Source organism: Notamacropus eugenii, chromosome 2 (assembly GCF_028372415.1).
Source record: "Notamacropus eugenii isolate mMacEug1 chromosome 2, mMacEug1.pri_v2, whole genome shotgun sequence".
In the NCBI taxonomy this organism is placed as follows: Eukaryota; Metazoa; Chordata; class Mammalia; order Diprotodontia; family Macropodidae; genus Notamacropus; species Notamacropus eugenii.
The window spans coordinates 229,950,434-229,964,958 of record NC_092873.1 but is presented as its reverse complement, the minus strand read 5'-3'; the positions used below and the strand labels follow the sequence as shown (position 1 = coordinate 229,964,958).

Below are 14,525 nucleotides of genomic sequence, written 5' to 3'. Positions count from 1 at the left end.
ATGTGGAATACTATTCCTAAAACTCTAAAGTTCAAGAAGTGAGGTCAGCAAGAAATTATGTTATTTAATAACATGAAGCTGATGTTCATGTAAAGTAGATATCTGTGTATACTCTTTATGGACAACATTCTACATACAGCCTTACCATGAGTTTGCTCTATTACTTAATAATACTGCAAAACACAATGATACATATACATTTAACCTAAATCCCTCATTACCACTTACGCCCATTAATATTTTCCTAAAAAGTTCATAAAATTAACTGTCCTAATTCAAATAGGAAGTTCTAAACTCCTTTGATTTATTTTGATGTTGACAATACTGAGACCTTGAAATCATCTTATTTTCTAGGTGTTAAATGTGGAACAAGACTCAGAAAGACAGGAGAAGAGAGAGTTGCAGAACTTGATGAGTATGTGTGAGGAGTATGAGTGAAGAGGAAAGGAAGATCCTAAAGATTCTTATGGACAAAAAAATACTTCCCTTGAAGCCATTTCGTAGCTGAAGGATAAGAAATCTCTATCATAATGTAACTGTAATGGAAAGCTGACTTATACAAAAAGTTTATTGATTGTTTTTTAAACAGAATCAGGGCAGTTAAGGGTCTTTGGTGACTGTCAGGTTCTATTCTTTAGGGAAAGCTTCTATTTAAATCAACACAAACAGGTATGGAGACATACACATGTACATTACGTATGTGTATGTAGATATGTGTTTATATACATATACATGTGTATGTATGTATATACACATGCATATATACACGTACATATATAATTATAAAGGGAATGCTTTGTTGTCACTTAGCAATTCATTCTGAAAAGTGTTAGATTTGAAGTCAGAGGATCTGGGATTTGAGTCACTGGGTCACAAATCTGGAGCTAGAAGAGACTTTAGAGGTCAAGTTCAACTTACTCATTTTATGGATGAAGAAACTGAATCCCAGAAATATTAAGAATTATGAACAAGTTCTAACAGCTAGTAGTATCTAAGGTGGAACCCACGTACTGATCCCAGGTAAGCCTTATTTAAACCCAGGCGCTCCTAACTCAAATTGACTTTGCCTCTCTCAAATCTACCAGTTATGACCTGGGTGACCTTAGGCCCTCTCTTAGATTCAATTTCCTCATTTGTAAAGTATTGGATTAGATGTTCCTTAAGATCCCTTCTGGCTTTAAATCTATGATCCTATGGTTCTGGACTATGTGAAAAAGGCAAGCTACCGGTTGGCATATTGCAAGAGGTGTTATGATGGATATACAGTCAATCGTTAACATTTGTGAATTTAAATTTTGTGCCTTCAAACATTCACATCACTTTATTAGTTAACCTCATTTTCACTTTTGAGTTGGGAACTGTGCATGTTTGTGCCTATGCATAGTAGAGAAAAAAATGAGCCACGATTACCATAAGTTTATATCTACAAAAAGGAAGAAAGTATTCATAAGTACTTGTGAATCCACTCCAGAAAGTGCTAAAGTAACCTTTCAAGTGCTAATGGGGAAACTGAAAAAAATGGAAAAGTGATTAAGTTTGTGTGTAAATGAGATGATGTTCACCCCTAATCTTGAGCGTCCTGCCTCCCCTACTAGCCTGTACTGCTGGGCTCCCAAGCGTCCTGGTAGGGCCTAGCAGAGAAGGCTGCTGGGTCAAGCTAGCACAGGCAGGAGTTCCTGGCTTGAATGGGGACTCATACCGAGGCACGTGCTTTTCACTGAGGAACAATCAGTTCAACCACAGAGCCAAAAGGGAGAGGAGAGCAGGTTCCCCGTTTTCTTTCTTTTTTAACCGTAAGGTTCTTCTGACATAGCAGCCCCAGCCCCACACTGAACAGTATGTTATTTCACGGTTACTTTGTTAGGAAAAGTGAATATCAACAAAATTAAGGTTTTTTTAAATAAAGAATTATATGCAGAAAATGTATTTTCAGAAATCTCCAGTGAAAGATTATAGGTTTTTGGTGATTATGGGAACCTAACCTCCTATTTTCTATAAGTTCAATGTACCAACATTTGTTTTTCTTTACTTTTGCACTGTTTTCCAGGAATGTTACTTCTCCCTGCCCCCAAAAGTTGAGGATTGTTTGTAATCTCATGAACATTGCAATATAATCACATACATTTACAAACTTCTGACTACAAGGTTAAAAAAATTAATTCCTTCTTACCTATAAAATATCTGCAGTCATACAACTGAACCTTGGAAATAATGTCTTTGCAAATACCTTGGATGTCATAGATTCAACTATTCAAATTTGTTAGTAAGCATGTATTACATGCAAGGCACAAAGAGATACACAAATATATAAAAAGATATATATATATATATATATATATATATATATATATATATATATATATGAAAAGAAAATAATCTTGGTAATCAAGGAAAACTCTCCTTCCTACTATTCTCTAGTTTGTGAAAAGCACACTATGGCAGGGATTCCTCTTTCTTCAAATGTACTTTAATATTTCAAAGGTTTTATAATTCCATCAGTAAGTAAACCACCTCCACTGATAAAGATTGCAGTCTCCTTTATATTTTATCAGACAGTCTTCAAGAGTTGCTGGGTCCAAAAACTTCATTACCCAAGGCCAACCTGGTGATGGGTTTCTCCAAACTTAGCTGAACTTAGCAGACAATATGTATCTATATCTATATGATCTTCCCTAAATAAAGTATGGAGACCCAAAATATCCCCCTTCACTTCAAGAAAGCAAACTATTCATTTATGCCTTGCACAAGAGTTAAAATAAAGGCAAGCTTCAATATGGACTAAAGTAGTTAAAAGAAGGCTGCATAAATTCAATGGAACTTGAGTTAGGTATTGAAAGATGAGGAGGATCCAAGTAGTCAGATTCATAGGAGAGTTGGTTAACCTTGGGAGGATATTCCATGTATGTTGTAGAGGAAGGGGATGGGGAGAAACAATATAAGCAAAGTAAAGAGAGTAGGACACCTATGTTGATGTCCTGAAGTAAAAGAAGAGAGTAGAGGAAATAAGTCTGGATTGTTCAGGTGGGGTCAGAAGTTGAGGGGTTTTGAATATGATATGGTATGGTATGTTGATTCATAAAGACAACAATAACAAAGCTGATATTAGTTTTTAATTTATAGAGGGTAGTAACAGTATTAAAAAGATAGCATTAATTACAGAAAAGCTGTTACTTGCATTTGGATTTTATCACTAAAGCTTTCTTTCATAAATAATTATAGAACTAGAAACAATTTGTTTCAAAAGAGAAAAAAAATCCTCTACATTTGGTATATTTGCTGCTTTAAGTACTAAAGGAAAACACTTCACTTGTTTAAATAGTCTATCTTTTCTCCTTGTCCCCCTCCCTCTAACCTCCCTCTGCCACCAACTTTTGGTGGTGGAAGTAGAAACTGTATATTAGTACCTACTATTCTTCTCAGATATCTTAAGGATTTCCCTTTGATAAAAGTGCATCCTGAACTTTTATATGAGAGAAAGTAAATCATTCTTAAAATGAGAAAGAGGGGAAACATCTGCTACATTTACAAATTTAAAAAAGTTTCACGTTTATATCAAGCAATTATGACCAATGGTTCTTTACTACTTTAAATATAACTATGAAAAGGTGAAAGGTAAAAGACAGAATTAAAGTCTGAATAGAATTTAAGATTACAAACTCCAGGGCAAAACTATATTTTCAAAATTTTAGGTTTAGATTTATAACAAAGTTTAGTCCTTAAATTCTCAAAAAGAAGGTTGAAGCAACATTGCTTTTCTCTCAAAATTAAAAAAAAGATACATAACTTTTCTTTTTTGAATGGCTGAATATACAAAGAGGAGAAGAAAAGGTCTACATTGCTGAAAACTGCCTATAAGTATTCAAATGAAATGATTCCTAAGGATCAGTTTTTAGTATGTATTATATATATTTTTTTGAGACAAAGGCATTTTGATTAAGACACCTGCACTGACACTTCTGGGAATATCTAACTCCTATTCTTGAGTAAATTATAAGATAAGTTATCACAGTAAGGAAAAGAAAAAACCTAATCAATAAAAACCCTACCCAAGGCATACTTTAAGTGTGTCCAACAATACTACTCTGAGATTTTTTTTTTGCAACTTTTTCTTCTCTCAGGTTACTCAAAATTTAACCCACATATTCAAATGAAACTGCTTTCTTCATGATCTCTTTCTTGATTGCTGAACTGAACGATCTTTTCTCAGTTCTAATTCTTCTTGACTTCTGGAGCATTTGACATTGTTGATCACCTCTCCTTCTGGATACTCTCACCTTTTGGGGTTTTTGAGGTACTAATTCCCTTGTATGTCTGGCTGACCTTCAGTTTCCTTTCTTTGTTCATCTATATCATGATCGTTAACTATGGGTGTCCTGCAAGAGGCTCTATCTTAGGCTCTCTTCTTTTTTTTTGCTCTATACTGTTTCATTTGGTAATCTCATAAGCTACTGTGTATTTCATTATCATCTTTGTATAGATGATTCCCAGATTTATATTTCTAATCCTTTCTCTCCTGAGTTCCAGTCCCATGCCTTTCAGAAAAGTCAACATGCATTTATTATTATGGCTATTTAATCCATCAAATAAACATTTATTAATCAATTACTGTGTGCCAGATGCTATGTTATTTCTGGGGACACAAAGATAATAATAGACCAACTTCTGCACCCAAGGAATTTACTTTCTACCAGTCTAGAAAGGTCTTGAAAATTCTGCCAAGTACCTTATAATATATTATCCCATCTAATCCAGATGCTCACACTCTGTGATTTCATTGATATAGGGAGTTCATATGAATTCCCACTTTACTATAACTAGTGCTTTCTCTGTAATTTATAGGCTCTCAAGATTTCCCCCCACAAAAGAGATAAAATAGTGCCTCAAGGCAAACATGGAGCAGTAAAAATAAATAAGAGTAGGGGCAGAACAATCTGAAGAAAAATCCCAGGACAAGGTTTAGTCCCTGTGAAGAGTAAATACCACTAGATGCTAGGACTGTTTAAACAACAAGCAGCAAGTCCAAGGGTTAGCTGGGTTGGGAGGCTGTCTTGGCCTGAGCCACAGTAACTTTTACCCCCAGGACAGTGAAGAGAGTTGGGCATCTGAGCTGGGGAAGAATGAGAGAACCTCTGCTGACAAGGAACTCTAGCTATGCCCACAGCCTAGGGCAAGAAGGAACCAGCGCAAGACTGGTGAGTGTAGAAGCAGGGAGCACTGGCTGTGGGCATTTACAGGAGGCTGGTTCCAGGCCAAAGGGTAGAACTGAAGGAGGATCTGAGGCCAGAGGTACCATTCCCCCCATAACCCAGGACTAGAGGTGATTACAAAAACTAAGCTATTACAAATAAAAAAAAAAATACACAGGAAAGGAGAAAGAATTCAACTATAGTTACTATGGGAATAAAGAAGACGAGGGTTCATCTTCAGAGAAGGACAGTGAAGTAAAGAATACCTCTTCTACCCCAAAGAGTAATGTCAAATGGTCACCTGCCCAAATTCATCAAAGAACTTAAGACTTTAAAAATCAAACGAGAGAGATTGAGGAAAAACTAAAACAAACAAACAAAAAGAAACACTCCAAGAAAAACAAGATTAGGAAAAGAAAGTCAACCAATTAGAAAAGGAGATCCAGAATATTTTTTAATAATGAATTTATTGGGGGGCGGAGCCAAGATGGCGGAGTAGAAAGACGCACATACACATAGCTCCCAACCCACAACCCATAGAATGGCTACAGGGAAGTAACTCACAGCAAATTCTGCACCCAGAGGCCACAGAACATTGGAGTGAGGGAGATTTCTGTTCCGGAGAGACCTGCAAACCTCTCGCGGGGGGGTCTTTCGCGCTGCGGACTGGGCGCCGGGACTGGGAGCTGAGTGCAGCCCTGCCGCGGTCGCGGCACTGAGAGGAAAAGATCCGAGCGGGCTTCAGGGACGGGATCTCCAGCGGCCGCACAAGTCCCTCCACCCACAGGTGACAGGGGTCGGTGAGAGAGTGTCTTTGGAGGGTCAAGAGGGGAGTGGGGTGCCCCCATAATTCAGGCCCCCCCCCCCCGGGAGGTAGAAGCTGAGAGGCGGCTGCAGACCCGGGCTCCCCAAGCGGGAGGGAGCCTGAATCCATTGTGGAAGATCTGTGCATAAACACCCTGAGGGAACTGAGCCTGAGGGGCAGCCCTGCCCTGACCTCAGCACCTGAACATAATCTCATACTGAATAGCAGCCCTGCCCCCGCCAAAAGCCCTAAGGCTGGAAGCAGCATTTGAATCTCAGACCCCAAGTGCTGGCTGGGAGGATCAGGAGGCGAGGTGGGTGTGAGGAGAATATTCAGAGGTCAAGTCACTGGCTGGGAAAATGCCCAGAAAAGGGAAAAGAAATAAGACTATAGAAGGTTACTTTCTTGGTGAACAGGCATTTCCTCCCTTCCTTTCTGATGAGGAAGAACAATGATTACCATCAGGTAAAGACACAGAAATCAAGGCTTCTGTGTCCCAGCCCACCCAATGGGCTCAGGCCATGGAAGAGCTCAAAAAGCATTTTGAAAATCAAGTTAGAGAGGTAGCGGAAAAGCTGGGAAGAGAAATGAGAGACTTGAAGTCAAAGCATGAACAGCAGATCAGCTCCCTGCTAAAGGAGACCCAAAAAAATGTTGAAGAAAATAGCACCTTGAAAACTAGCCTAACTCAATTGGCAAAAGAGGTTCAAAAAGCCAATGAGGAGAAGAATGCTTTCAAAAGCAGAATTAGCCAAATGGAAAAGGAGATTCGAAAGCTCACTGAAGAAAATAGTTCTTTCAAAATTAGAATGGCACAGATGGAGGCTAAGGACTTTGTGAGAAAGCAAGATATCACAATACAAGCCCAAAAGAATGGAAAAATGGAAGATAATGTGAAATATCTCATTGGGAAAACAACTGACCTGGAAAATAGATCCAGGAGAGACATTTAAAAATTATGGGCCTACCTGAAAGCCATGATGAAAAGAAGAGCCTAGACATCATCTTTCATGAAATTATCAAGGAAAACTGCCCTGAGATTCTAGAACCAGAGGGCAAAATAAATATTCAAGGAATCCACAGAACACCGCCTGAAAGAGATCCAAAAAGAGAAACTCCTAGGAACATTGTGGCCAAATTCCAGAGTTCCCAGGTCAAGGAGAAAATATTGCAAGCAGCTAGAAACAATCAATTCAAGTACTGTGGAAATACAATCAGGATAACACAAGATCTAGCAGCCTCTACATTAAGGGATCGAAGGGCATGGAATAGGATATTCCAGAAGTCAAAGGAACTAGGACTAAAACCAAGAATCACCTACCCAGCAAAACTGAGTATAATACTTCAGGGGAAAAAATGGTCTTTCAATGAAATAGAGGATTTTCAAGCATTCTTGATGAAAAGACCAGAGCTGAAAAGAAAATTTGACTTTCAAACACAAGAATGAAGAGAACCATGAAAAGGTGAACAGCAAAGAGAAGTCACAAGGGACTTACTAAAGTTGAACTGTTTACATTCCTACATGGAAAGACAATATTTGTAACTCTTGAAACATTTCAGTATCTGGGTACTGGGTGGGATTACACACACACACATGCACACACGCTCACATACAGAGAGACAGAGTGCACAGAGTGAATTGAAGAGGATGGGATCATATCTTAAAAAAAAAATGAAATCAAGCAGTGAGAGAGAAATATATTGGGAGGAGAAAGGGAGAAAGTGAATGGGGCAAATTATCTCTCATAAAAGAGGCAAGCAAAAGACTCATCAGTGGAGGGATAAAGAGGGGAGGTGAGAGAAAAACATGAAGTCTACTCTCATCACATTCCACTAAAGGAAAGAATAAAATGCACACTCATTTTGGTAGGAAAACCTATCTCACAATACAGGAAAGTGGGGGATAAGGGGACAAGCAGAGTGGGGGGGATGATAGAAGGGAGGGCATGGGGAGGAGAGTGCAATTCAAGGTCAACACTCATGGGGAGGGATAGGATCAAAAGAGAATAGAAGTAATGGGGGACAGGATAGGATGGAGGGAAATATAGTTAGTCCTATACAACACAACTAGTATGGAAGTCATTTGCAAAACTACACAGATTTGGCCTATATTGAATTGCTTGCCTTCCAAAGGCAAGGGGTGGAGAGGGAGGGAGGTAAAGAAGTTGGAACTCAAAGTGTTAGGATCAACTGTAATGTTCTTGCCACTAGGAAATAAGAAATACAGGTAAAGGGGTATAGAAAGCTATCTGGCCCTACAGGACAAAAGAGAAGACGAAGACAAGGGCAGAGAGGGATGATAGAAGAGAGAGCAGATTGGTCACAGGGGCAATTAGAATGCTTGGTGTTGGGGGGGAGGGGATAAAAGGGGAGAAAATTTGTAACCCAAAATTTTGTGAAAATGAATGTTAAAAGTTAAATAAATAAATTTATAAAAATAAAATAAAATTAAATTAAAAAAAAGAAAAAAATAATGAATTTATTTTTAGTTTTCAACATTCATGTCTACAAGATTTTGAGTTTCAAATTTTCTCCCTTCTGTCCACCCCAAGAAAGCATGCATTCTGATTACCCCTTCTCCTAATCTGCCTTCCCTTCTATCACACCCCTGCCTTTTCTTATCCCCTTCCCCTCTATTTTCTTGTAGGGCAAGATAGATTTCTACATCCCATTGCTTGTATGTTTTATTTCCCAGTTGCATGTAAAAACAGTTTTTAACATTCATTTTTAAAACTCTGAGTTCCAACTTCTCTCCCTTCCTCCCGTTCCAACTTCTCTCCCTTCCTCCCTCCCCACCCATCCCCACTGAGAAGGCAAACAATTTGATATAGATTATACATGTGTAGTCTTGCAAAAGATTTCCATAACAGTTATGCTGTGAAAGACGATGTTTTCCTCCATCCTATCCGGCTCTCCCATTTATTCTATTCCCTCTTTTGACCCTGTTCCAGCTCAAGAGTGTTTACTTCTAATTACCCCTCCTCCCATTTGCCCTCCCTTCTATCATTACCCCACCCTCTGCTTATCCCCCCCTCCTACTTTCCTGTAGTGTAAGAAAGATTTTCATACCAGATTAAGTGCGCATGTTATTCCCTTCTTAAGCCAAATACGATGAGAGTAAGGTTCACTCTTTCCCTCTTACCTCCTCCTGTTCCCCTCTATTGAACAGCTTCTCCTTGCTTCTTTTGTGAGATAATTTACCCCATTCTATTTTCCCCTTTCTTCTCCCAATATATTCCTCGCTCAACCCTTAATTTTTAGACATCATCCCTTCATAGTCAATTCACCCTGTACCCTCTGTCTATGTGTGTATAATCTCTCCAACTACCCTAATACTGAGAAAAGTCTCAAGAGTTACAAAGATTACCTTTCCATGTAGGAATGTAAACATTTCAACTTTAGTAAGTCTCTCATGATTTCTCTTTCCTGTTTACCTTTTTATGTTTCTCTTGATTCTTGTATTTGAAAGTCAAATTTTCTATTCAGCTCTGGTCTTTTCCTCAAGAATGCTTGTAAGTCCTCTATTTCATTGAATATCTACTTTTTCCCCCCTGAAGTGTTATATTCAGTTTTGCTGGGTAGGTGATTCTTGGTTTTAATTCTAGCTGCTTTGACATCTGGAATATCATATTCCAAGGCCATCTGTTCTCTTAACGTAGAAGCTGCTAGATATTGTGTTATCCTGACTGTGTTTCCACAATACTTGAATTGTTTCTTTCTGGCTGCTTGTAATATTTTCTCCTTGACCTGGGAGCTCTGGGATTTGGCTACAATATTCCTAGGAGTTCTCCTTTTGGGATCTCTTTCAGTATCTATTTTATCCTCAGGTTGTAGAATAACAGGGCAGTTTTCCTTGATAAATTTCATGAAAGATGATGTCTAGGCTCTTTTTCTGATCATGACTTTCAGGTAGTCCAATAAATTTTAAATTGTCTCTCCTGGATCTATTTTCCTGGTCAATTGTTTTCCCAATGAGATATTTCACATTGTCTGTGATTTTTTCATTCTTTTGGTTTTATTTTATAATTTCTTGATTTTTCATAAAGTCATAAGCTTCCATCTGCTCCATTCTATTCTTTAAGGAATTATTTTCTTCAGTGAGCTTTTGGACCTCCTTTTCCATCTGGCCAAATCTGCCTTTTAAGGCATTCTTCTCTTCATTGGCTTTTTGGATCTCTTTTGCCATTTGGGTTAGTCTACTTTTTAAGGTGTTATGTTCTTCAGTATTTTTTTGGGGTCTCTTTTAGCAAGCAGTTGGCTCCGTTTTCATGATTTTCTTGCATCACTCTCATTTCTCTTCCCAATTTTCCCCTACTACTCTTCCCTGATTTTTAAAATTCTTTTTGAGTTCTTCCATGGCCTGAGACCAATTCATACTTTCCTTGGAGGCTTTGGATATAGGAGCTTTGACTGTGTGGTCTCCTTCTGGATATATGTTTTGATTTTCCTTGTCACCAACATAAGATTCTATAGTCTGATTTTTTTTCCTGTTTTTGGTCATTTTCCCAGTTAATTACTTGACTTTTGAGCTCTTTATTAGGGTAGCTCTCTCCTTCTGATCAGGGAGTGTACTGTCAGCAGCTTGATTCCCCCCGGACCCTCTCACCCCATCCCCTAATCTGTGGGCCGAGAGCTCCTGAACAGTCACTGCCACTGCCCCTGCCATGGGCTCCTCTGGCCCCTGCCACCCTGGGGCTGGGGCCAGACTACTCTCCTCTTTCACACAGGTCTGATAGCTTTTTTCCATCGACCTTCCAATTTGTCCCCAGTGTTTTGGGGTCCTGAAGTCTGGAAACTGTCACAGGTATCAGAGGTTCAGTCTACCTGAGGCCTGCTCAGGTCCCATGTGTGCTAGTATGGCCCACACTGGATTGTGCTCTGCTCCTAGCCCAGTGCAATAGATGCTTCCTGACAACCTTCCAGGCTGTCTTGGGCTGGAGAGCTGATTCCCTCCATCATTCTGTGGGTTCTGCAGCTCCAGAATTTGTTTAGAGTCATTTTTTAAAATAGGTATTTGGCTGGGTTGGGGGGAGAGCTCTAGCAAGTCCCAGATTTTACTCAGTCATCTAGGCTCTGCTGGAGATCCAGAATCTTATGGAAGAAGACAACTCCTTGAAAATCAGAATTGGGCAAGGGGAAGCCAGCAAAGTTTAAGAGATCAAGAAATAATAATAAAAAAGGAATGAAAAAATAGAAGAGAATGTGAAACATCTCATAAGTAAACAACTGATCTGGAGAACAGAACAAGCAGAGAAAATATGAGAATAGTTGGACTCCCTGAAAGCTATGATAAAAAAAGGAAGCTTGACACAATAATAAAAGAAATAATCAAAGAAAATCATTCTGAAACATTAGAACAAGAGGAGAAAGTAGAAATAGAAAAAAAAATTCACCAATCACTACCTGAAAGAGATCCTATGGAAAAACTCATAAGAATATCATGCTCAAATTCTGAAACCCCCAATTCAAGGATAAAATATTATTAGCAATAAGAAAAAAACAATTTAAATACAGTGCCAAAATTAGAATCACACAAGATCTAACAGGTCTTGGAATATTATATATCAAAGAACAAAAGAACTGGAGTTCTGGTTGAAAATACTGCACACAGCAAAGCTAAGCATAATCTTCAATTTAAAAAAAAAGGACATTTAATGAATTGTCAGACTTTAAGAAATTTGCTAAGGGGATAGGGAGGAGGGAGAGGACAAGGAGAAATTTCTAGAGGGGAGGCTGAGGGAATAGGTTAAAGAGGGATATAGAAGGGTATTTAGATTAATAGGAATTAATGGGATAAGGGAGTGATCTTTATAGCGGTGGTAGGTTAAGTAACAGGAGGCAGTGAGTAGAAGTAAAGTAGAGGAGTCAGGAGGGATAGAGAATAAAGAGATATACACAAACATAGAAACAAAGATCAGGAGTAGAATTTATTAGGGAAAGTATGTCTATATATGCATATATGTGTATGTATATATTTATATCTCTCTGTAAATATATCTGCCCTTAAGCACAGTCTTCTTGGGAGGTGGGGAGGGGGGGATGGGGAGGAAAGGGAAAAAAGAACAAAGTAAAAAGTGCTGAGACATTAAACAACTTGCCTAGTGCCACATGGCCACTAAATGTCAGAGGAAGGATTTGAACCTAGGTTTTTGAGACTCCATATCTTTAGCATGATCCACTAGGCCACTGTCAGGCCTGTATGTCTAGGTCTTTAGATCTTGACCAAGGGAAAGACTGCCCTTGGAACAGGAGAGACTGCCCCAAGGTATGGAATGAGTTCTACCATATTTGAAGTAAGGCTAAAGATGAGAAGGATAAGGCGCTGCTAGTCTTAGAAATCTCTCTTCACCTAGTTGCTGGAAGTTTAAAAAGCTCAAGAGACATAATTTCTGTGTAATTAATAATTTTATTAGCTAGCATTTTATTAATAAAAGGGTCAGTGATATTCTCAAATGCCAAAAACGAACCATGGCAGTGGGCTCACAGTTTATATGTTCTTGGAAGAGTGGGTGCTCCTGAGAATAGCAATAAACTCCAATTGGTTAATAATTAATGAGAGAATATTACAATGAGAGGTGAAACTATTCCAATGAGGAGTTAGGGATGTAAGTTTGATTACATCATTTACTTCCAATTCATCTGGGAAATCTGGTCAAAGAATCTAAGCCCCCCACCCAAGGAGAAGACAACAGGCTGGAAATTTCACCTTTGATTATATCTCCTGTAAGGTTGGGTTGGGTATCAATACCTAGATTGAGGAGAATGTTAATATCTACTATCATCATTCCTGTTCTTCAGAGGTTGAGCTTCAAAATGAGGTCTTTAGAAAAAGGGGAAACTCTGGATCTCCCCAAATCACTGATTATCAATAATCATTTCTCTCATTGTGTAACTGCAGATCACTCACAGTTTTTGATTCCCTTCTGTGCTTTCTACAGACCAAAGTCAAATGGAGTCTTCTTGCTTTCTCTAGTTAAACCTAGTAACTGTGAGCTTCTGAGATGAAAAATCAATAGAAAAACCAGCACAATAATTAGGCATATGTTAGTTAGGCAGAATATCTGATAAGAGAGATTACTTCTGATGGGTGAGAGAAGCAGCTTAGATATGCCAAAAAGGCTTTTTACGTTTCTCTTAACTCCTATGTTTGAATTTCAAAGTTTCTGTGTAGCTCTGATCTTTTTATCTGAAATTCTTGCAACTTCTCCATTTCATTAAAAATTGATTTTTCCCCACTAAAAGATTATACTTAATTTTGCTGGTAAAGTTATTCTCGGCTTTAACCCTGTGGAAAATCACACTCCAAACTCTATGTTCTTTGATGATGGTGGCTTCTAAGTCATGTATGATTCTGATTGTAGCTCCTTGGTACTTGAAATCTTTCCTTCTGCCTGCTTATAGTAATTTTTTTCTTTGCCTGGAAAGTTCTGGATTTTGGTCATGATGATTCTGGGAATATTCATTTTGGGATTTCTTTCAGAAGACTTGATTTTTTTGATATACATTTTGACCTCTGGTTCTAAGAGATGTGGGCAGTTTTCTTTTATGATAAATTGAAATATGATTTTGAACCTTTTTTTTGGGGGGGGTCATAGTGTTCAGGTAGTTTAATGATTATTAAATTTCTTTCTCTTCAATCTGTTTTTCTAGGTAGCTGTTTTTGCTATGAGATCCCTTATGCTTTTCTGTTTTGTTTTGTTTTTTTTTTTCCATCTTTCAACTGTATTTCTTGTTTTTTCAGAGTCACTGCCTTCTATTAGCAGGGAGTTTGTTGCCTGGGAAAGGTTTTGTAACTTTTGTGCCAAGATGTTAATTCCTTTTCCAATGCTTTTTTCCACAGCTCTTAATTCTTTTCAATTTTTTCCTCTAGAGCTCTCGCTTCATTTATTAAAATATATATATACATATATATATATATATATTTTTTTTTTTAACTCATACTTTTTCTATTCTAGGAACTAGTTGAGTTTGAATCTAAGCTAGGTTTCTCCCTGAGGATTTGCCTATAAATATTTTGACATCATTTTCTTCTCCTGGGTTGTGTCTTGAAAGTCTTTTCCCTAAGGGAAAGTAGATGGCTCAGTAGATGGAGCACCGGCTTCGGAGTCAGGAGGATCTGAGTTCAAATCTAGTCTCAGACACTTACTAGTTGTGTGACCCTGGGCAAATCACTGAACTCCAACTGCCTCGGAGGAAAAAAAAGTAGGTCTCTGTTACCAAAACAGTTTTTATGATGGGATTCTTTCTCTTCTTTGTTGCTCATGCTTCCAGCATACTTCCTGACTCCATGCTCAAATTAGGGCCAGGCTCTGTGAAGTAATGTCTGGGCTGGTCCTGCCATTGCCTTCTTGAGATATTGAGTATTACATTATCCCTAGATGTCAGGAACAGCACAGGCTGGGAACAAGCGAGCTTTCAGAGTTCCAATGTGGTCTGATGTGAGCAAAGTCTGACTGCTGCTTTCCTTTTGTGAGATCTAAAGTTCCTGACCTGTGTTTGTGTCTGAGCAACAGTAGACTGCTGCTGGTTCAGAG

General features: G+C 38.4%; 1 protein-coding gene across 2 annotated transcripts in view; it reads right to left on the bottom strand.

Annotated features, from left to right (window-relative positions):
- VTA1 (vesicle trafficking 1) overlaps positions 1 to 14,525 on the bottom strand; it is a 123,172-nt gene that overhangs the window by 24,143 nt on the left and 84,504 nt on the right. The gene's annotated exons all lie outside the window — the stretch shown is intronic.